The sequence below is a fragment of the Caretta caretta genome, chromosome 1 (genome assembly GCF_965140235.1).
Source record: "Caretta caretta isolate rCarCar2 chromosome 1, rCarCar1.hap1, whole genome shotgun sequence".
NCBI classification, from domain to species: domain Eukaryota; kingdom Metazoa; phylum Chordata; order Testudines; family Cheloniidae; genus Caretta; species Caretta caretta.
This window is the reverse complement of record NC_134206.1, coordinates 108,337,615-108,359,632: the sequence shown is the minus strand read 5'-3', so window position 1 is coordinate 108,359,632 and position 22,018 is coordinate 108,337,615.

Sequence of the window (22,018 nt, the reverse complement as noted above, 5' to 3'; positions counted from 1 at the left end):
TGAGATGCTGTAAGTGAACATAAATGATACTGCATTGCTGAGTTATTTAAAGCCAAGGGGGGGGCTGTTGTAACATAAATGTCTGATAGATACATTTCAGCAATAGCTGTATGTTAATGCATGCCACCCAAAAAGATGTGAAGACAAATGCTGTCTAAAATAAATAAGAAAATACCTAAACATGAGGAGGTGGATCAGTAATTTAGTGGGGTCTTTTCAGAACAAAGGGACTTTCTGAAGCCTTAGTGGAGTATCACCTAGAATTTAAGATCTCTGGTAGCAATTTGTTGTGGGGGCTCACCGTACATAGAAGTGATTAAGTGGAACCAAAGACATCAGCAGTATAATAGAAACCTCTCATGAATAAGATCCAATAAAGCATTTTACTCCTACTGTGCTGATTAGGTTATGAAGTTCAGTATAATTCACAAGGTTCAGCTCTCATAAACTCACTGTCTTCAGTATGAAGGCTTGTTAAAGATGAATAGCAATCTATTTTACAGCTAATCCATATAAATAAAGGGTTAATAAAGTCCAAGTTGCCACAGCTTATTTTCTCAGTTGTTTTCTGGGGCTTTTCATGTCAAAGAGAATTGAGTTGAAGATGGAAATGATCAAACAATTTTTCTGTGAAGACTTTTTATATATGTTTTGGACAAAATATCATGCTCAAGTACCCAGGTTTCTAAGGGTACGTCTGTACTACAATAATATACCTGTAGCTGGCCCATGTCAGCTGATTTGGGCTTGTGTGGCTCAGGCTGTGGGGCTACAAAATCGCAGTATAGACATTTGGGCTTGGGCTGGGGTCTGGGACCCTCGCCACTTGTGGGGCCCCAGATGCTGGGCTGCAGCCTAACCCCAGATGTCTACCCTGCAATTTTATAGTTCTGCAGGCTAAGCCCGAGTCAGATGACACAGGACAGCAGCAGGTGTTTTATTGCAGTGTAACCTCCACCCCCTCTTTCCAAAGGGAACCATACAGAAGCAGGGATGGCTTTAGTATCAGGAGAAGGGGAGTCTTTGCTTCTCCAAGGAATGCCACAGTGGTCCTCTGTGACAGTACAAAAGTTTTCAAGCATTCCCACTGCCTGGTGGCCAGGTTCTCCCTGCTTCTAGCCATGCCACAGAAACCGGGAGAAAGGTGAGTGGGTCAGGGATCACTCTGGCAGCTGAACAGACACAATGTGGTGTCCCTTTCTAGTGGGGAGGCAGGTGGTTCACGGTCTTGATCAGAAAGTTCATGGAACACAGAACAGCTACGATGTGACTCTCTTTCCCTGTTCCTTTCCCACTCTTTGCTGGATGAAGGGGCTAGGTTTCTTGACACAGAGGAGCCTGGTTTGGGGATGAGTGGTCATTTGCAGTGATTCACTTCTCCCCCTCCGAGCAGGCTCAGTCTGCTAGCTTAGAATATAGTCTATATCCATTCAAATTCCCTCCCAGTCCTGTCAGCATATGTCGGCAAATTTCTGGTGCAGCAGAAACTCCAGCTGGTTCTTAAGGTTCAATAGCAGCTAAAATGTTCTTGGTCCACCATCATAGCTCACCAAGCCTCTCCAGTTAGCAATAAGAAGAGGGATGACAGGAAGCACAAACATTTCTCAGGCATAGACTACAGAACTGGAAACCACCTCCTTTTTGCAGGCTGGTAGTTTCAAAACTACAATGTTCTCCAACTGATGGCCAGCCTGAGAAGAAGAAATAGAGAATCCTTAATGTTGCCCCTGAAGTAAATTCACCTCACAGCCTATCAGCCCAGTCACACACTTTAAGATATTAATTTTTAAAAAACCATTAGTTCATCCTACCTGCCATTTTGGGCAGGTGCTCTTTTCTGGGTGAGCTGTGAAAGTCATCTGAAGAAACAAGGATAATGAAACAACCACATTCCTGAAATGCTGAAATGCTCGTGCCCTTCAACAGCAAAGTTATGTTACGTGTGGGGATTTCCTACCCACTTTCCAAGGAAATAAAAAAAAGGGAATGCTGCTTTTGTGACTGCACTGGCAGGACCATCAGCGGAGGGGAGCGAACCCATTCTGCCTGAGGATCAGGAGCAGCTAAACAGGGACAGCAGGGGCAGATGAAGAAGGACACTGGAGGACCTGCTTATTGGCATCCACAGAAAAAGACAAGAGCAGTTTGACTTTCTGAGGGAAAGGGAGGCACAGACTACTGAGTGGGAGCAATGGGGTATGCAGTGGGAGAAATGTTTCTTCCAAAGGCAGGAGAGATTAATGGTCAGATCCCTGGAGCAGGACTCATGCTTTAGGGAATGGGAGCTTGTTCAATTGGGGCTGGGAGTATGCCCTGTAGCTGTCCCTGAAACAAGTGGAAGAGATTCAGCTTCTGCCTCCAGCAATAGCCAGTGCCAGTATCCAAGAGCTGGTACTTCCTCCTCCAGCTACTCCTCCTCTGCAGCTGCAGTCCACTGTGGTGAAAGAGTGCATGATTGTCCCCCACTTTGGTTTTGGACTCCAACAATCGGTGCCTTGAGTCGCATAACTCTCCAGGGTAGAGAACTGCAAGGCTCTCTCTGTCCGTCCCAGAACCACCCCCAGCACCAGGTACATGTGGATATAAGTAAGCCAGAGACACAATGAAAGTGCAGTGTGCATGGATATAACAGGTAACTTTATTAACTGTGGCCAGGGGGAGGGAAGGGGAAGGAAAGGGCAGATAAACATCCCTCTGGGTTTGACAAAACAGAGAACAGGAAAAAAAAGTGAAGTTATTGTGCCATCACATACTGAACAGTGCTGACGCAGCCCATTCGACACCCTCTTCCCCTGCTCCAAAAATGATGCCCACTTTGAACCATGGGTGTATCATGGTTAACAACTGGTAAGTGCCCTTATTTCCTCACCCAAGCATAATCACCAGAAACCATTTGTAAAAGCCCCGCCCAATCCCTTCATCAACAGTTCTTTACATCCTTCAAGCACTGAGTAAACTGTGGTCTGGCTAACAATTCGGAGCATTAGCACTGGGCACAGACCCTCCTCAGAAAAATCACAAACCTAAAACTGAAACACAAGTGAGAAGGAATGTTCCCTCTTGTGGTTTTACTGCAGCTGCCCACAGTGTGGCACTTTGTTTGGGACCAGGCTGAAGTCACCCCCTGCCCATCCACAAGATGTAGGCACAAATTTAATCCCAGGTTTTCCTGGCTCGCTGTGATCCAGCACCAGTATGAGCATTCATTGGATCAGGCTATCTCTAAAAGCTTTGCAAGCCAGTCCTGTCCTGTGCCCTCTCTGTTTTAAAGTACTTGCCTTTAGTCTCTCAAAAGTTATGAAGGGTACATCATGCCACAACAATTCACCACTGGCATTCAGCCAGGTCTGTAGGCATCTGAAAGGACATTCCACTGTCACCATGAAGCTGCGTAGTTTGTAGCTGAACTCTCATTTTGCTGGGTCATTGGTGTCAGGGTAGGATTTCATTAGCCAGGGTAGGAGTGGGGATGTGGGGTCCCCTGGAATAACACTGGGCACAGAGACACTGTACAGCACAGAGACACTGTACAGCACCACATTGTTTCTGGGGAGTAAAGTCCCTTCCTCCCACTTCAGGTACGGTAGTGATCTCAGCAACCTGGCATTATGAACCTTTCTTGTGTGTCCAATGTCAGTGTTCATGAACCCACCTTTGTGGTCCATGAGTCCTTGAAAAATGAGAAAATAGTACCCTTTCTGATGCTCTCAGAGCGAAAAGTATGGGGCTGTGGGTGCTATCAATGGCACCCACACAGATTGGAAATCCCATTGTCTGGAACCAGAAGTTTGGTTATGGCGACAAACCATGGGTAGATGAGTGTGTGTGGATAACTTTGCACACCAACACCACCACAACCCCAACAGTGAACTTCTCTGCCCCAAAATGGTTTACAACTGATTGGTAGCTGTCCAGCATTGCCAGCAATAACCACCCACTTCAGCACTAGTATGGATCTCCAGAACTGAGTGTTTTGCCACTGTAGGGTTGAGGCCAGTTCCTCACAGAGCTTCAGGAGAGTCTGCTTCCTCATCCTGAAGTTCTCCAGTGAGTGACTGTCAGCCCAGGATTCCAAGATGATGTGATCCCACCAAACCACACTGGTTCTCCTGGTCCAGATGCAGCAGTTCACCCATGGACATACAGTCATAAAACCAGCAGTCTCCTGTGTCTTTGTGTCATATGGTGTCAGTGGCCCTGATCACCTGTCTTTGGCTTGTGAGAAAGGTTCGAGCCCATTCACCGAAGGTTCTCATGTACAAGATGGTCAGGTACTGCAGTGCAGACATGTTTGTCCTGCAAGAAATAGCAGGAGCAGAACCACATAATCAGACACTTGCTCTATGGATTCCACCAAATTGGGCAGAAGGGAGCAGTGAGCGGGAGCTGCCATCACCAAATGTGTGAAGGCATCTACAGTACCACCAACACACAGCAAGGAGGATCCTAGAGTATCTCCTGTAATACACAGAACCCTTGGATATCACCCCTGAATGTTAGTGCTAACCTCATGTACCAAAAAGGGAAATGTGGGACAGGGTATATTCAGGTCCAGAATGCGTACCCTTGTCCAGCACAACATATCTGGGGACACAGCCTGGGTATGGGGTACAAGGGTGAGCATACACAAGGCCCATTACTCTGTCCAGACGCCAGTGTAGACATAGCTATAGAGGTTAGATGACCTCCTCAAGGTCATGCCTGAAGTTAGCAGCAGTTTTTGGCAATAGAAATTGTGAAGATTTGGGGGATTAGTCTATACAGTTTATGAATTCTGGCTGTGTCATTGAATACCTCAGCGTATGTGGAGTCAGCCATAAGCTATCATGGCTGCGTCATGTCCCAGATCAGGCTCATTGGATGGTTGTTAAACCTTGATGGCTCCCATTCGAGTGGGAGCACCATAGGACTGTGGGTTGGCGGATGCCTAGGGAAACCAGTCTAAGCAATTTGGTCTGCAGGGCTGGGGTTTAGAACAGTGGAAAGCTCACATGTTAATGCTGCATCTTAAAAACCACGGCACCTGAGAAACCTGGGGGAACTCAGAGGGACTTACAGGAAGCTTGGGCAGAAGAGAGGAGCATACTTTTGTGGAAGAGGGGTCCTGTTTAACTGCAAGACCAGCTGAGGAAGATGGAAACTGGCTGCATGGGAGAGGGAAGCACTCCATGATTTGGAGGAGAAGCCATGTGCAGGTGGATGGATCCTAGATTCTTTAGTGGAGTCTGACCTAAGTCCAAAGAACACCCAAGAGTGGTGAAGAAACTGAGGCAGGGAAATGTACACAGATGTGTTATTATTTTGTCTAGAACTGTGCATTTCTTGTCCTAGCTAAAGTAAAGAGTGATTGGTTGTTGGAACTTTTACAAAGCCTGGGTGTCTGTTTGCTTTCACGCTCTCATGTCCCTGAAGAGGTGAATTGTAAACCCAGAGTGCACACAAGATTGGAGCTCTGGGAAGGGGTGTGCTTAAGGTACAAGCACTGGTCCTGGGGGCCTAGGGCAGCTGGAATGCATGGACCCATTTCTGTGAAAGGGTAAGAGCCTGTGTCTAGGAAAGCGGCAAAGAGTCCTGTGGCACCTTACAGACTAACAGACGTGTTGGAGCATAAGCTTTTGTGGGTGAATACCCACTTCGTCAGATGCATGTAGTGGAAATTCCAGAGGCAGGTATGCAAGCAAGAATCAGGCTAGGGATAACAAGGTTAGTTCAATCAGGGAGGATGAGGCCCTCTTCTAGTAGTTGAAGTGTGAACTCCAAGGGAGGAGAAACTGCTTTTGTAATTGGCTAGCCATTTACAATCTAGGAAGTATGCCAGAGAGGCCAAGGAAACAAATGGTGCTGCTGCTTACTGAGACCAAGGGAAACTTAACAGCACATGGGGCTAGTCAGTGTGTTGGGACCCAAATGCAGCAGCCTGATGAGTGCCTGGGCTGGGGGACCTCTACCAGGATTGTGTCAGAAACCAACTATCTTGAGCCCTACTCCTAGGCTTTAGTGACAAAACTGTCATCCTCCTCTACGGACCTGATTGAAACATAGTGAACTCAGTACACAGACGACCACTCATTTCAGCGGGCTTTGGATTAGCATTCACTGTACATATGCAGTCCATATGTTTTATTAATCTGTGGTTAAGGGATGATTGCATAACTCATGAATAGTGGAATTTGAATGAACTATGCTAGTCAATCCCTAAAAAATTGGCAATTCACTCTCCTCACACGAGACCAAATTTCGGCTGGTGAGGCTCATATGCGCATGCTACCAAGCCTGTAGCTAACTGTGGAAACTCAAGATAAGAATTTATCACCCCAGATTCTGGCCAGCTCTGCAATGCAGAGATGCTGTTTCTATGTGTCCCAGTGAGAAAAGCTGTAGAACAAGGTCGTGAAGCAGTCAAGGGGGACAGGGAATATGCTCTGCTTGAGGATACACCGGCTTTTTTTGACCTAGCAAAGACCATTATGCATTCTTAGTAGAAGTAGACTATGCAAACAGGATGCACATGGAGTTGCTTTTAGACAGCATACTCTCCTGATCATTGCTTTTGCAGCATATAAGTACTCCATTTGGGATTAGTTATGCTAGTCCTCTCAAGTTTGCAGAATTGGGCTCCTGTTTTCTTCACACAACGTTACAAAACATTTTCAGGCTTATGCAGTGTTTCCAAACCGAGTGCTGCAGGAATTTCTTAAGCCCATATCCATGAAATCGCCCAGCAGGACCATGTCTCATAAATTCACCAGATTTTTACAGGCGCTTTTTTTTTTATTATTATTATCACCTGGGGATGATTTTTGGAAAGCAGATGATCATGAAGCTTCCAGCAAATGCTGAGGGAAATATGCTAGTTCATCTCACATTTTTAATGAATACTTTGAAAAAAATATTCAAATATAACTGCATTTAGTGACATTGTGTGGAACACATTTTATTATTCTGAAGATTTTTAAATAATATACAGCATCCTTTTTCTGTTTGAATCAGGAATGAAGAGGTGAAGTAGTGTGATAGAAAATGTGAAAGAAGCAAAAATATCAAATAACAGATTAGTTTTTTTTTTTAAAAAGTGATTTACAAAGCAAACATTTAAGATGTACTAAAGGAGAAGAACAGCTTTATCCTACACTCGAATGTGTTCAGGGTAGGGAGGTATAATGATCTGCAGTTTCTTTTTTGTTATTTCAACACAAATGTGGGTTCTTGGTGAAGAATTTTAATAACATTTAACAATATTTGTTGTCTGTACTGGAAATATACAGGCCTGTTTGCAGGTTGAAGGAAAATATTTAGATCCTGGAAGACACCAAAAATAAAGAAAAGAGTGAACACTAAAGCTAGATCTATCTCTCTGTACAATTTTTCTGGGGAATCTACCATTCTTATGCCCTCCCTCCTGAAGTTCTTGAAATTCTCAGTAACTCCGAACTCTGTGTAAGCAACATGAGGTTATTGACACACATCCCATGACAGTGAACCAGAACTACTGGCACTGGAGGAAACAAGAAAGCATGCCTGCCAAAGTACAGAATAAATACTGCCCTTACACTTCAAATTCATCATGACACAGGAAGGTAGCTAATGGCAACACATTCTCTAACTCTCTCACACTTGCGCTCCCCAAAGTTCAATTGATCATTTAATACCTGTAAGTTAGTACCTGGTTAGAGCTTTGTACTATATGTATAACCCACATGGCTGCTGCATGCCATGAAGGGAAACAAACTGGATACAGCTGCAATGAGGGTGCATAGGAGAGAAAGGTGGCTTTGAGCAAAAGTTTCTCCCCAACATTCTGAATGGATGCCTCTAACCTTGTCTCTCAGGGGGAAAACATGGCTCTGTGGATTCAGGAGAGAAGCCAGGAAGAGAAGGAGTCAGGGAAAACCTGCTCCAGCCAATTTGTTCCCTCTTGCACAGACTCAAGAGTATGGGTCGATAACCCCACAATTAGTGCCATTGGCCAGTTTGATTAATTTAGAGACTAACAAATTTATTTGAGCATAAGCTTTCGTGAGCTACAGCTCACTTCATCAGATGCACACTGAATGCATCCGATGAAGTGAGCTGTAGCTCACGAAAGCTTATGCTCAAATAAATTTTTTAGTCTCTAAGGTGCCACAAGTACTCCTTTTCTTTTTGCGAATACTGACTAACACGGCTGCTACTCTGAAACCTTTGATTAATTTGTTACCTTCCACACCATTTTCCGCAGGAAATAGTTGGTCCTTAACAAACTGATATTTTGTTTAAATTTGGCTTTTTGTTTAGATTTGGGACCGTCACATTACATCAGTGATTTGTTGGACACTTTTTTAAAGAAAAGGAGAAAAGGAGAAAAAAGAAAAAATGGAAGGGAAGCGGAGGAAGAGAAAAAGGATAGAAAAGAGGACAGAATACCTTAGTTCCCCCACATCTTATTTGTTTCCCTCTCATTCTTTCACCAGTCTTCCTCCCCAGTCCTCCAAGTATTTTCCTACCTCCTCTTCTCCCAGCCTCTGTCAGTTCCAAATATTGACCTCAACCTTCCTTTAAACAACACCTTTATTTTGCTTCTACCCCCACTCAGTCCTCTAAAGCACCTTTCTTTCGCCCCATGCTATCCCTTTCATCTCAGCTCCCTCTATCACTCAATTTCTGTCCTTTATCCCTTCCCTCTCTCTGTATCTCTCCCTTTATCCCTAGCCCTTGCTTTTTGGCAGCTGCCTGTTTTGGTGGCCCAAAAAGACATTGTTCTAAGCACTTTCCATCTTCAGAGGTGGACGGGGTGCTTACATGATCTCTGATCAGGAGAGAAAGGACAACAGTAACACCATTCTTCAGCAGCTCTCTGACTGTTCTCCATCAACAAATCAGCTGTTCAGTGCAAAGATGACTTTGGTATAGCTGTTCTTCTGTTCCTAAGAGATGTCCACTTCACAGTGCAACTACTGATTGTCAGGCTGGCTGGTTAGGAATGGGTGAGAAGCCACCAGACTTTACAATTCTTGGATGTGACTGGGATCTTAACTTTATGGTGCAGGTTCATCTTTGCTACAATAAAATGACTGTCTTCTTTGTATGCAGATCATGCATGTAGTCATGCAAGATGGACTTCATGCAGAACAGTTTAACCAGAGTCTTGCCTTGAGGGGAGAATGTTTTCCAAACTGTGTGTATTCATTCTTTTATTCATTTAGATCTGTGTTTCTGTACTAGTGGTTAGGAATAAATCTTTATATTGTACTCAGAGAATAATAACAGAGGTCAGAATGCTGTCAGCAAAGTTTATTATGTACATTATTTATACACATATAGAGATCTTCAAACAGGTACATAGCCTGCACCAGTAAAATCCATCTATATGTGTGCAAGCAGGTAATTAAACATTCAGTACATTGTATATGTTAATTTTATTTATACTTTTCAAGGAAAATATGACACCTCTATATCATCACAAACAGCATGATAGAATAAACACAGAAAGATATAATAGTTCTACTGCACAGATAATACATTTATCTGCATTATCATACACACTCTCTTCCAAGCATTCAGTTGATCAGTGAATACCTGATAGCATGGGTTAGAGCTTAATACAATCTTTATATCCTAAATACTCTACTGCATGCCTCAAGGGAACCCCTCCTGGTGTTAATTGTGAGGTTGGGGGTGGATTAAAAAGAAAGGCAGCCACTCTTTCTTTGCTGTCTAGAATGGCCCCCCAGAGACAGTTTTCAGAGACAATCTGTAACTCTTGATGGTGGTGGTGGTGGGGCATAATTTAAAGGATGGGGGGAGGGCATGTGACCGCTCTACGTGTCACCTTTGGCCCCTTTCCCACTCCCCCAGCATCTCTCATACACGCTTCAAGCCGGCACCACATTGCCCCCATTCTCCTCACAGCTGCTTCCCCACTTACGTCTCCCATCATCTCCCCGCTGCAGGCATAGCACATGCCAGAGCAGTAACAAACTGCCAAACAAGTAACTGTGGCTGCAGGTGAGGAAGGGAAGGGACTCAGGGAGGTGTCCTGCCAGACTGGTCTTTCTCAGGTGCACCATTTCAGATTTGGTAGGGGAGAGCAACTTTAACACAATTCCATGGGCTACTTAGGCACCTGAAAACTGTTTTTTTGGGTTTTTTTTGATAACTTAGAAATTAGCTGACAGGAGAACTATATCTAATTCCAATATAAAGAAAGCAAAAATATAGAAACACAAATGAAAGCCATATTTTAAATTTATATGTAAGTTTAGAACAATCAGGAGATAATACAGCAAAATATTACCAATCCCAAACCTTGAGGTGGAGTCAGACCTGTTCGGCAGCGTCCTCCCATTAAATCATTAAGATCCTCGTTCAGCTCAGTCGGTGGAGGGGAGGAGCCTGTGTTTTGGGAACGGGAGGAGTCCATTTCAATCTCCATGGCCAGGATAAAGTCCCATATGAAGAGGGGGTGCTGCAGTCACTGAGGGGCGTGTTGCTCTCAGGGGAGAATTCTGGATTTGGGAATGCCAGATCCCATGTCAGACAAGCCCGAGCAAAGACTGTGGAAGTTATGGTGTGGAAGCACTTGGTGCAAAGAGATTTCTTACGCTGATGTCAGAAGTAAGATCTGAACACCTGGGTCTGAGGCAAGCTATGTCTATCTAGGCAAGTGTGTAATGTGCACCCTGTACCACTCATGGTTCCCCTGGCTGTCATGGGCCCTATACTGCTAACAGATAGCAGAGATTCTCCGTTAGCTCAGGCATCAGCTTCCTGTGCTTTGGTGCAGGCGACGGGGGTTCTGCCCCAGCCACAGCTGTGAAGCTCTCCAAGGCGGTTGTGTGCAGCACAGTGACACCTGGCGGTTCCCATAGGCTGTGGGACTGTCACAACAGAGCAGTACCTCCCTGCGTTACTCCTGCACCATCCCAGGGCCCCGTGAGCTGCTCAGTGAAGTGAAAACTTTGTTACAGACTAGAACAGGGTCAAATAGAAGCTGGCCGCTGTAATCTGAAATCCATGTGTGAATGACGGGGCCACCATTTCATCAGCAGCTGTGAAAAATGTGCGTTGCCAGGTGCCTCTGCTGGAATTCCAGCCTGGGACTCCCCAATCCCATGGAGCTGAGCACACATGAGTGCCTGAGGGTGGTCGCCGCCACTGGGGGCTCTCGGAGGCCTTTCCTCCTTACCACGGCCAGGCAGCTGTGCCAGGGTCAAAGGTTTGTCAACAGCCAAGGGGCAGAGGTTTTATATACTTTTTTATACATTTTATACTGCTTTTAATTAGACTTGCCCAAATCCAGGCGATCAGCAAAAATAAACAAATAAAATAAAATAAAATAAAAAGTAAAAAGTAAAAAAATTTCAACTGCCCAGCTGCAATGAAGAATCTTGTTACTTCTTCATAAAATATTTCCAAGAGGACTATGCCTGCATGAAAGATTGCTGGAGTGTTGGAGACTGTTGTGGGCTTGCTGTTGTGGACCATGTGGCTGATCTCTTGGGATTAGAGGACCCTATATGTGATGAAATTTGTTTTCAGTAACCACCCATCGTAGAGTCCAGTGTCTGGGTTGTGAGGCAAGGACTGGAATGCCTAAGGAGGCTGCATTTCTGACTTCTTGTTAGCCAGTGAGGTGAGACAGAAGTTTATTTTTGTACTGGCTTGGTATATCAAATGGAAGAATAGCCACGAGTTTGGGATGAGTGTGCCCTATTTCTCAGCAGTTTATCCTGAATCTGGTATCCTCAGCTGTGACCGACTGAGGCACGGTGACAATACCCCTAAGTAAGACCATATCTATTATATTAAGATTGCTTGCCAATATAGCTATACCGGCATATTATACTGGCAAAATGCCCCTAGTATGAATGCAACTATACAACTGCATCCACACTAGGGTCTTCTGCTGGCTGCAGTCAGAGATCACACCTCTTTACACCCCGACCAACATAGCTATGCTGGCAAAAGATGTAGTGTAGATCTGGCCTTCGGGTTCATATTGTATAGTGTTCCTTAAGAACATCATGGCATTAGTATTATCATCAAATCTCTAGATTTCTCTTCCAGCCCAAATTTGTTTTGTTAATCTCACTAATAGCCTCAAGAAATTCTGAACATGAATCCTGATACCGGCAGTGACTTCACTTATAACTGACCAATATTATAACATCATCCTTTGACATACTTCCTGGGATGACTTCAGAACATAGCTGTAAAGACTGCTCGTGGACATCAAAATTAGGGTGTATTTCAATACAGCGTTAGTCAAAGCCAGATGTCCTAATCTTAGCAACTACCTTGAAAGTAAATTCTCAGACCAATTTTTACATAAAAACATTTAGGACTCTGTAATTTTCGTCTTTGTAGAATTTGCTGAAGACCCCCCTGGAAAGTAATGAAAGGATATTTTTCATTTTGTATGAAGTCTAATAAGTGATCCTACTTATAGCAAGTAACAGACCAAGTTACACAGTTTTCTTTTTATTAGCTGACCTCGCAAGCCAATAAATTCTTCCTGTATTTTTCTGCTACTGCCAATTTGCAGCATACAGGAAACTAATCTTGTACAATAACTACCTTCCTGTACTCAGTTCCTAAATGGAGTCAAATGGATTTGGTGGCGGAAGAGCTCCCCAGCAGTTCCTGTGAAACAGTGCTGAGCACAGCAAGAACTGATAGAGGCTGTTTGCTGTTATTGACTTTGACGAAGTAATTATGTTCTCATTTGGCTGCCTAGCACTTAAGAATAATAATAATAATGATGATATAAAAAATCCACTGTACAATGACTACAACAATTTCAACATCAAATTGGACATGAGATATGTATTTTTAATATGTTAAATATATAGCTGTTGTTTTTTAAGAAGGCAAAACTTGTTAGCAGCCGTCATTTACTGCACAGAGGTCTTGGACGCTGCTGCTGTAAAACTTCTTTCCAGTCACAGATGACGATGGTCAGTAATGAGTTAATAATGGAATTGTATTGTCATTAGAGAATCCGCTGCTGTTTTTAGAGTTAAAAGACCATTAATACATAGCACACAGCAAATGAATCTTGATCTCTTTCTAGCAAGTTCAGAGCCAGGCATTTTGCATGCGCTATTTTGCATGCACACAACAGGCCTTATCCTGCCCCAATTGAAATCAGTTGCAAAGCTCCCATGGACCTCCGTGGTGCAGGATCAAACCCTAGCATGATGTGTACCTTGCCAGATGGGCTCCTGTCTAGCCAGGTATACATGCAAATTCTGTCTATACATGTTTGGTAGTATACGTACAAAACGGTTATTCTTACTTTTCATTATGTGGGGAAAGGGCCTTTCAGAGTGAGCTTTCTGCTTTGATTCAGCCAAGGTAATGGTCTGGTTGATATTAGAGAGACAAGGTGGGGGAGGTAATATTTTTTATTGGACCAACTTCTGGTGGTGGGAGAGACAAGTTTTCAATCTTACACAGAGCTCTTCTTCCAGTCTGGGCAATTAAGTCAGCATGTCACAGCTAAATACAAGGTTGATATGGCAATGAAAGTGAAACACAGCTTTATTTATTTAGTTATTTTGATGAATTGTCATTAAACAGTTTTACAACAAGCTACAAATTCAGGAAAAATAATTGAGTGACATTTGTGGAAAATGTGTTTGATTATACCATTTCCCCACTGGCTCTCGCTTATGTCTGACTCTCGCTTCATTCACACTTATAGAAAATATTAAATACTAAGTATTGTTCATATATTGTTCCCCGGGGACAGCGGGGACATGATAGCTTCTGTGCTGTGGCTATCATTATTGTAAAGCATTTATGAGAAATCACACATGCTATTCCACTAAAATAGATTCACTTATCTGCAGCAACCTTTATTAGGGCTGAATACCAGATCTAGTTGTCAGTACAGCTATTTGGATAACACTGGACAAAAAATAGTGTTCTAGAGGTGGACCTTTTAATGTGTGATTTAAAATGACATGTGGACAGTGGGCCCAACTTCGGAGCTCAGTGGTTAGTTAGGGTGCTACTGCTAAATGTTGTGTTTTGTCCACTAGAACGGGCTCTTGGGATTACTATTGGATATATTTGATTGTATCCTGCCCCTTCACTGGTTACTGGTTATAAGCTTTCAGCATAAGGACTATCTCTGTATGTGTTCATACATGCACCTAGTGCATCCGGGCCCTGATACTGATTGGGGCCTTTGGGCTTTACTGCATTATAACAATCATTTAAAAAAAAAAATCCAGGGACATTCCCCCTTAATGGGTGTTATTCAATGCTTCTTTTTATCTTTATTCAGTGTGTGGCCCCCAGGCCTTAACGTTCTTTTAATGTACGTTTTTTATGTAGTTTCCTCACTGCCTAGACACCAACAGCAGGAGCATTGAGAGTAGACATGACAGTCTCACTGCTTCAGTCCTGGTGCAGCTCCCAGAAACTGAGAGCAGCGATTGCTGGGAAAACCCTGTTCAGTCCTTGCAGCTCTTGGATGCTCAGTAGCTGTTTGGGGATGGTGCTTGAACAATTCAGTTAAAGGTCGGAGGGGACGGAGCATGTTCAGTATGGACAGAATCTTCAGAGAACCTGCCAAACTATAATGATGCCACTCAGCATGTGTGAACTGCAATTTTTCAGTGGCTTATAATGTGGCCAAATCTGCGTGCATGCTTTATAGGGATGACAAAAGTTGTGTCTGTGACACCAAGGCAACATCCTTGCCAAATTTCAAACCTTTATTCTGGAGTATGGAGTCACTAGAGCTGCTCAGTAAAATGGTTGTTAAATAAACAAACAAACAACACGGTCAATGTCTATATCTATATCCATGTTCTTTGTTTTGGAAGTGGCCAAATCATTTTAGCTGAAATGTTCTTAAAAGAAAGGTAGACACCCAGCATGGAAAATTTCAGCTTGAATCATTAAAAGTTTTGCTAAGTTATAAATAAAGTAACTGAAAACAGCATCTTATATGGAAAGTGTCAGGCAACCTTAACAATAGCTGGTATTAACGTCTTTGCCTATATCTATATAGCGCTTTTAGGTGTATGCACACATATAATAAATACACACCTGTCAAATTAAATGTACATGTGTGCAAGATGTTACATATTTAACTTTCCCTTTAGGCAGTATATATTTACTTGTTGTTTTTGTCTTCATTGTTCATTGCATTTTCTCTATATGTTTTCAAGTGCTACAATATCTTATTTGATGTGAGCCAACAAGAACAGAACATTATGTTTTAAGTGGAACCCTACCCGAGAAATGTATTATTCTCATCATTATCACATTTTTAGACTTAGAGAGTACCGGCCTGGAATGCTATTTTAGTGGTTTATTTTGATTTTTGGAGTCACTTTCACACGCACTACTACCTAGCTTGTATGAGTTATTATTTTCAAGAGAATAATAGTGCAACTGACTGCTTTTTGGTTTGAGTTAATCTTATTTGTTCCAGTGAGCAGTTTTAGAACAATGTAGGTAAATTTCTTCCTGCATAGCTGAATTTCCAAAACAAATCTCTGCATATTCTGACTAAAATTATGATTTAACTCAATGGTTCCCCACCAAATTTACAAAGATGTTAAAGTTCACCATTTTTTAGGCATTTATTTTGGTGCATTGGCATGGCAATCTAGGTAATTCTACTCACTTCAGTTGTTTTACTCCAGATTAACAGCAGTGTAACTGAGAAGAGGATCTGGTCCATGTACAATCTGGCAAAGATTTTAATCAAAATAAATAAAAAACAATTAAATAAAAGTCAATTTAATTATTTCCTACCTGTCTTCTGAGCATCTCGCAGTTACAGTGATCAGACAGATCAAAAGATCTCACGAAAAGCAAAAACACTTCAAAAAGAAAAGGAGGACTTGTGGCACTTTAGAGACTAACAAATTTATTTGAGCATAAGCTTTCGTGAGCTACATAAATTTGTTAGTCTCTAAGGTGCCACAAGTCCTTCTTTTCTTTTTGCGGATACAGACTAACACGGCTGCTACTCTAAAAACACTTCAGTGTTGCAACCCAAAACCTCTCTCTTGGAAACACAGGGCATGTTTACACTGCAATTAGACACCTGTGACTGGCCCATGCCAGCTGACTAATGCTCATGGGGCTTGGGCTAAGGGGCTGTTGAATTGCGCTGGAGACATTCAGGCTCAGGCTGCAGCTGACTCTCCCACCTTGTAGGGTCCCAAAGCCCTGGTTCCAGACCAAGCCTGAAGGTCTATGTAGCAATTAAACAGCACTGTGAGCCCAAGTCAGCTGTCACGGGCTAGCTATGGGTGTCTGATTGCAGTGTAGACATAACCACAGGATGGGGAAGGGAAAAACTCTCATCTAATCCTGGTGTTTAGTTTCAGATTAAAATTGCGCAGTCTGGCTCTGAATCTTCATTGCCTTGTACCTTGTATTGAAAAATTGCAAAAATAAGTGAAAAAGGCTACCATTTTTATTTGGTACAAACTATACACAGTGCAAATGGAGAATAAGGCCCCATCTCTTCTAATTGACCCTCATTTGCAGGCAGCAAATATTAGGCAGAGGGACAAATCTGCAGTTTTTTCTCTACATTAATTTATTTTTCTCTCTCTTCTTGACTACTGAAACCAGACTCATTCACTTTCAGTCTTCTGGAACCTTCTGTGAATTTAGCAAGTTGTCTGTGTTAGAGAACTGATCTGCTTTAACACAGCAGGATAGTCCTCATTTGGTCTTTGAGTCTGTTGGTTTGGAGTTAAGCTAAATTAATACAATTTTGCCTCCCTAATCTGGAGGTCACCTAAAATATGCTGCCCATTGTAGGACAGCATAGTTTTCGGGTTTTCTCTTTCGCTGGTAAATATTCATTTCACACAGGGGTTTTTTGGGGGTTTTTTGCCTTTCCTTTTCCTATTCCACCCTGCAAGGATCTTTTTTTCCAGTATCCTGATATGAATCATAAAGGAAGGTTTAGAAGTTTTGTTTCTGTATTTCTAGCTCTTTTCCAAACTTGCTCAGATCTCCTGTATTTGAAGTGAAATCCTGGCTCCATTAAAGTCAATATCAAAAATTCCATTAAAGTCAATGGGGCCAGGATTTCAATCTGGATCTTGCCGTCGCCTTGAGGTTTGCTCAGTTTTGTTTGTCACTTTGTGTATGTGCAGGAGGTTTTTGTGTATGAGGGAACACAATATAACAATGAGTGAGCCTCAAAAGTTCTGCAATTTAGTTCATTTCAGCAGAGGCTCACAAAATGCAGATGTTTTTGATTATTACCTGAATGCTGGGTTCCTTAAGGCCGAAATCCTGACACCAGCATCTAAGCCAAGTAACTGGACTAAGTGCTACTGCTAGAGAGACACCTGAGGAGCAAGAGGAAAGAGTCCTGGCCACAGACCAGGGAATGGCTCCAAACTTATGGTTGAAGCAGCCTGATATAATGGTATAAACTAGAGCATATGGTAAGAAAATGCACATTAACTTGCAACAAGTTTTATGGTGTAAATTCCTGACCAGAATATGCCCAACCTCTGAGACAACAAAACACTTTCCAGAAACAAAAGAATATTAACTTAAATGTTGTGTGTTAATGCAAATGTAGGCTAGGTGTTATGACTTTCTGGAATCAGTGTAGCAAGCTCTGAATTATGCATGAAATGATTAATGCCTGCTAATTCACAGCATACAAATGCTTCTGGCAACAGCCACATAGTGCTGGACAGAGAGAGAGAGACTAAATACTAAACTCAAAGAAATTACCCAGAAAAGTCCATCGTAACCCAGAAATCGAAAACCTAAAAAACGCATTGTTTTTCCCCATCCAGAGCACACGAGCTAGCTAGAGCCTTTCGAAAAGAAGCTTCCTATTACAGAACCGAGATTCTACGATCTTGTACTGTAATAGATTACAGTATAAATGGATTACAAACCGCCAGCCACAGAGATAAAAATTTTGCACACTCAACTTTTATTGAGCATTTTAGCTGGTTTTGTATGATCTTTTCACCTACACAATGCATAGGTCCAGTGTGGTTTGCCTCTTTCCCAATGACAAACAAACTCCAGTAGGTGCAGGGAAGCACTGAAGAAATCAGGTATGAAAAGTACAAAGATTAAGGTTTGAACAGCAAGGACTGTCATATACATTAGCAGAAAGATTCATGTTTAAGCTCACTTAGTATGAGTTGTGCAAAATATTTGCAATACAGTTTGAAAAACCTCAACATATGAGCATTTTTGGATGTCATTGCAAGTTTGAAATGGGTCCCATTTTCACATAATATTCATATTAAAATGGGACCGTTTTCAGTTAAGTTGGGCCAATTTTCAAGTTTAATTTTTTTCTTAACCAGGCAGGTTACTGTTTTGTGAAATTTTAATCGAACAGGAATTTACTGAAATATGGGAAACAAAATTTGGGAAAATGTAATGGAAAAGAAATATCCTCTGAAGTTTGCACAGCCCTATCACTAAATCTTTACTACTCTCTTATAATAAATATACCAGGTCTCATTCATGACTACATCACTGAAGCTCTATGCCAGCTGTAATGGAGTTACACAAGTTACGCAAGTTAGATCAGTTTAAGCAGTAATGTAGACCAGTAGTCAGTTACCTCATCCAGAATAAGGCTGTCCTAACACAGTGCAGGATCTGATTCTCTTCAACATTAGCCCTGTGGACAAGTGCTAGCCAGCCCATGAATTTGGAGGGGCTTGATCATGGCAATTCAAAGACAGTTGCTGACAGGGTAACATTCCTACTTGATGCCTCTTATTATTGGCTCTGAGCTTCTGCCTCACATGGGCGGAGTGTTGAACATATAAGTGAAAATTTGCTCAATGTAAAAAGTGGAAAGAAGGGAGCATGGAGGAACTCAATGAGCACATTGGTGTACAGTTGCCAAGTTACTCCTGGCCTCATTAGGATGATGAGGGTCTCATGAAAGCCCATGTCTCCTTAGTCACACTTGTGTTTTTTGCTCATGAGCTACACCCAGTGAATGAAGGAGCAGGCATACAAGAGCTTGAAACTTAATGCCACTCAGAGTGGATGAGTATACCTAAGATTAGACTTTACTTGCACTCATACTTTGTTTGTACTGGAGTGGAGCTACCATGCACAATGTGCAGTGCGGTGCTTAGGACCAAAGCCTTAGTTAATAGGAATGGAAAAAAACCCACCTCCTTAATTTCTCTTACTGGTGAGCCCTTACCAATTGTCACTCCATATGGGGGGTGTATTTTAATAATTTCTTATGTATGTAGCATCCCTTCCCTGTACCATAGAGGCTGTGGAGTGCCATTTCAAGTAGGGAGCCATTGAGTCCCTCCCTCGCCTAACCATCCTCTTCCCCTCTCAGGTGCCCATCCTCACCAGCAGCCTGATCCCCTTGAGGCCATGAGCCCCTACACCCATCCCCTCAAAATCTGACTGAGTGACATTGGGACCTGGCACACAAGGTCGCAGTGCCACTCAAGTTTGAATACTATAAAAGATGAAACGTGTGTTTCCTCAGGAATCCGCAAGTACATTTCAAGCTTAGAAAAGTCAAGGAGACTCGTTAGTTCTCTTTGCAGTTATATCCATAAAACTGTTTCATTTTTTCTCTTCATAGGAGATGTATAACTGTTCCTGAAATGTGGGTGTTACCTCTGTTCCAGTTGAAGGAAACTACAGGGTTATGCTTGCCTTGTTTTTTTGCTAAAGTTTAGCTCTACTGTATAAAAATACAAGAAAAAAATTAATTGAAAATGTAAAATATATCATGTAGAATTACTCTTCTTGCACTAGTTTAATTTTCCCAGTGCAATGTTCCTTGCCAGCAACGGATGCACGAAAACTCGTTGGCACCAAGAAGTTGTTATTCGCTGGTGTATGCCAAGTTGAATTGACGGGATCTGTGGAATACTCAAAACAAAGACTGGGCTCTGTTTAGCAGAAAGCAGACATGGGCTTCCACACTGTGTAGTCTGCAGGTCTCACTTCCATACTCAGCCAAGCTCTTCAGCAGGAAATTTTGCCAGGGCATGGGAGCCTTTTTTCTTTGTTTGGAGAGATTGCAGGTGCCTGGTGATGTAAATAACTGTTAAGGGTGGAGATTTCATTAAAATACTTGCTTTTCTTCCTTATCTTGATTTGCCAGAGCCCAAAATCTCACAGCACAAGAAGTATTTTTTAATGATCATTTTCAAAGTTAATCCAGCGCAGAGCAGGAGCAGGGATAGCATATCCCCTTAACCATAGACTCAGCTGTTCTGCGTTGACTACTGTTTTGACATTCTTGGATGCAAATCCATCCCTTAATGCTCAAATGTGATGCCCACACTGGTTCTCTGACATGCCTATGCCTATCACCATCAGTTGGAGTGGCATTATGCCCACTCATAAAATTTGATACCAATTTTAAGAGGGCATAGGTATCAACGAAATATAGATTTAGAAAGATAGCTAGCAAAATGCTACAGATGTCATTTTAGCTTCAAGAAATTCCTCTTGGTGCCAAGCAATCCTAAACTGGGTCCACACGCTTTAGAACAAAGAAGCACTTCACTTAAGTCTTGTGGGCACTGGATTATCATCAATGGCTTTTTATCCTGAACATCAAGAAAATAAGGTAAATGCCTCTTATTCACCAAAGAATGATCGCATGCTATACATTTATTCTTTCTTGAAAGACTCTAACACAGACCATTAAGTACAAAACCAAACAGACAAACAAACCCTGCTGACAATTTTCACTGTTGCACTTGATTATCTGACCTGTTCCTCTTTTAAAGTCAATGGATTTTCATGCCACTAGAGTTAGGGTGTGACTTCACCGTCAACGTTAAAGTGTTGGCTGCGGCAACACTTTACCGTGGCTGTGTGGTCGCGGCACCAGCCCTGGGGGAGAGCTCTCCCAGCGCTGTAAAAAAATCACTCCCATGAGGGGAGTAACTACCAGCATGGGGAGCACAGTGCACTGTCTACACTGGCACTTTACAGAGCTGATGTTGCAGCACGCAGGGGGTGTTTTTTCACACCCCTGAGCGAGAAAGTTGCAGTGCTCTAAAGCGGCAGTGTAGACAGGTCTTAGGCAAATACTGGGGATGGGGGGAGAGAGAGGGTGTGTGTGTGTGAAGTATTCAAGAACATTCATATGAAGACTAACCGTTAAGTCACTTGGAAGATATTTATGGCTCATGAAAAGTGAAAGTAAAAACAATGCAAATATATTTTGAAACACTTTGACATTTCCAAATGGAACTTTCTGTTCCTTGAAAATGTTTTATATTTTGACTATTCAATCCAATTCAGGACAAAGCCAAATTTCAAAATAGTAGATTTTCCTGTGGGTCAGAAATTGTGGTTTTGAGACGGCTCTAACTGGGGCCTATAAGACATGCATACGTTACCACAGGCCTATCAGCGTTGCCCCATGCTGAAGTTTTTGACCATGCATCTGATACGGAATAAATAACGAACAATAGTAATAAATATTTCTACCAGTAAACAGCAGTCTGCAAACACAAGAAGGCAAAGACTCTGCTCTGCTGAATTTACGTTCAAATGTGGTACATGGGAAAACCACACAGACAGAAGCTAGAGGAGATCAGTGTGGAGACCAGCATTGAAAAGCTTTGTGAAAAGTGGGTTTAATGGGTCGATTTGAAGGTGTGTTATGGATAAGAAGTGGGAGACAGTTTCAAGCACTGAAGTGAGAGTGGGAAATGAAGGAAATAGTTAGGAAACAAGACTGGGAAGAGGATGCCCAAGAGAAAGAGGTCACAGCAGTACCAAAGGGCTTGGCTAAACTTGTGTAAGTGGGGGAATAGTCCCGCTATTGTGGGGAACTTTCCTGGCTTCTGCACTACCCCGGTGAAGTGGGCTAGCGAAAGGATCTGAGTCCTCGCTCCCACTTCCTTTACCCAGTGGCCTCCGTGCCCTTGAGGACTCCCCTTCCACTCTCCTGTCTAGCAGAGTCCTCGTAACCCCAACAAGGCTGGGCCCAGGATTCCTGGGGGGCTCGACCCCCAACCCTGCTGTGGTCATCTAGGACAGGAGCTAAGGTGTCCCCACT